General features: G+C 28.2%; 1 long non-coding RNA gene across 1 annotated transcript; it reads right to left on the reverse strand.

The window, feature by feature from the left end:
- Window positions 1-843: 843 nt before the first annotated feature.
- Window positions 844-1,578, reverse strand: LOC149888853 (uncharacterized). The gene is made up of 2 exons (XR_016452615.1): window positions 1,232-1,578; window positions 844-1,101 (listed from the first exon to the last, which is right to left on the reverse strand). It is a non-coding gene; the product is annotated as an uncharacterized LOC149888853 (long non-coding RNA).
- Window positions 1,579-2,863: the final 1,285 nt, after the last annotated feature.

Here is a 2,863-nt window from a genome sequence, read left to right on the forward strand (position 1 = left end):
AAATTTTAAACATACGTCAGCAACTGCTACTCGTGATATGCGTTACTACTCTCAAAGTCCACTGCGGTCGGACGGTTTTTAAGGTAAAAAAAATAGTTTGTAAAAAAAACTCATACCTAAAAAGGGTTACAAAATACTTTTTATACAAACAATATTGGAACGTGTTTAACTACGTAGGGTTTTTAAGATAATTGAAAAAAAAAAAGGTATATGCTATAAGTTTTAACCATCACTCATCTCCACCACCATTAGGAAGAAGCAAGTTTAAAGAGTTTTCATTTGTTACGTTTTAAATATTTTTGCAATAAAAAGGTTTATATAAGTGAAGTTTTGAGAGCGCACCAAAATAATTTGAAAAATATCCGTTTTATAATTGAAGTTATATAGTGCAAAAAGTATGTGAAAGCAGCATGTATTTATTCTTCGTAAGACAAGTAACAGCAGTTATGATAAACAAAAAACAAGTTTCAAAAACTTCAACTTTTATTTACAATTTTTTACAATCTTACATATGTATTTATATTTATATACAAAGTATTTTATGAAAAAAAAAAAAAAAAAAAAAAAGCCGTTAAAAACAACACTGGCACTTAATAGGACGTCATTTGCTTCTTGTTTCAACGATTTAAAAACTTTGACGGAATTTAGTTCACCAAAATACAACTATTTTATTCTTCAGGTTTTTTAGTGACTGATTTCTTAAAATTTTAACTTTATTACACTTTCTATAATTACAACTTATCTACACTTAATTTATTTACAATTTACTTACAAAAGATTGGAAGAAATCAAAGCAATTGCATGCATTTTGATGCAGAATGGAACATCATGATTTTATTCTCAGCAGCATGTGCCTATCTATTACTTTTAGGTACAGAATATCTCATTTACTTTATTGGTCGTAAACCGCATTTTTGAAGGCATTTTTTTTCCTCTCGTTTGCAATCCGAAAACATCTTATAACCATTTCTTAGTGCTTCCGTAGGAGGTATACTTTCTAAACAGGTGCTAGACGCAACATAGCAGGTTTTATCGCACACCACATCGCAAAATACGTCTGTATATAGCATACTAAGTAAGCAGATTGCTACAAATATTTTCCTGAGAAATTTAAATAAAATCCATTATTACAAAAAAATTTCAAAGGTATTGTCAAAGATTAGTATTTAGTTTTTATCATGGATTTAAAAAAAATAAAAATTTTGCGTGATTCAAAAATAGAGCAGCTTACATTTTTTAATCTTTTTTACACCAATTTGTTTCCCAAACGAATGTATTGAATGAACAACCATTTACCTTCGGCGAATAAATACCAGTTACGAGTGTTTACATAAGGTACAGAGATGACGATATTACTGTCTAGGAGTGTGCGTCGGCAGCGTGTGATAATTTCGCTTGTGTAAATAAAAAGTGTTTAGATTCCAGAAAAATCTGCAATAAATTGTCAAATGTTGAACTTAGTTTAGTTTCAAAAGATTTTTTTACACTTTATTGCCACCACGATTATTATTGTCAAAGAAAAAACTTTTAAGCCGTCTGAAATTATTTTTAAAACGTTATGTTTATTGGAAATGTTGACGTTTGTTTAGGATAGTCTTCTTTCTTATTATGGCTATAAAATTAGGAACTTCGAACAACAGACCTGTCGTTGAGACTTAAAAAATAAACGAGTTTAATAAAAGTGAAACTAGAGAAAACTTTAATTCGAAACTTTGAAGTAACCTAAATAATTTTTCTTTTAATACCATTGCTCTAATATCTAATAAAACTGCATTGTATTTAACCCTCTCTTCCCTTCTCTGTAGTAAAAATTAACCCTTCACTCCTTAGATCACAGTCCCTCCCCTAATTCCTCTTCACCTACTCTTCTACTTGGAGAGTAATATCAAAGATTACATTTTTTATAATCAATTTTATTTTAATTAAAAAAAAAAATTCGCTATGGATTTCTGTCTTAAAAACTTCCAATCAGTAATACCTTTGCTTTAGCACAAATACATATTTATACTTTTAGTAAGGTTCACGTATAATTTTTATAAAGTTAGCATATAATGCACATCCAAAAAAAAAAAAAAAAAGAAGAAAGGTAAACAGAATTTAGTGGTAGCAAACTTCGTATGATTCAAGATTAAAGCTGACATGTTTACATGGATATTCGCCAAATGTTAATTTAGCTGCTGTTCTGTTTGCACATTTTTAAGATTATTACGGATTAATTTAAAGCAATGGTTCCTAAAAGTAAAGAAATCGGAAAACACTTCCACTCTGTCCTAAATTTCCTTTCCATTTAGTTCAAAAACATAATGCCTAAAAGAAATGTGACCGATGTTTACAAATCGATTTTCTTAAGCGACCCTGTTATGTAACGAGATCGAGTGGGCGTTTGAACCCTTTAATTAATTATCATAATTATCATAATTATTCTTTGTTTTGAATGAGGAGCAATGTTTTCTAGTTGTGACCAAAATGTTTATAAAAAGAAAAAATCAAAGAAACGAGTAGGTTGCAAAGGTTATCAAGTAATTAGAGTAAAATGTCTTTACGACGCCTTTAAAAATAAAACATTTAATTTGCTAATAAATATTACCATCGATTTTCGAGCTATACTTTTTTTTCTTCTATTTATTTTAATTTAAATGAAAATTATTTGAATAATATTTATATATTTCTCACTTTAACTTTTTACATTATCAAATCCTGCTTATTTATTGCTAAATTATTATTTTTTTGAAGTTTGGTAATTATTCAAGTTAATTATTTAAGGTAGTTATTCAAGTTAATTATTCAAGGTAATTATTCAAGTTAGGAAACACTTCCCATTTTACAAAATCTTGTTAACTATGCGTGTACAAAAATCTTGTTA

This window comes from Hydra viridissima, unplaced genomic scaffold (genome assembly GCF_058129835.1).
Source record: "Hydra viridissima isolate aposymbiotic clone 2 unplaced genomic scaffold, HvirCarnegie_v1 scaffold_5, whole genome shotgun sequence".
Classification (NCBI taxonomy): domain Eukaryota; kingdom Metazoa; phylum Cnidaria; class Hydrozoa; order Anthoathecata; family Hydridae; genus Hydra; species Hydra viridissima.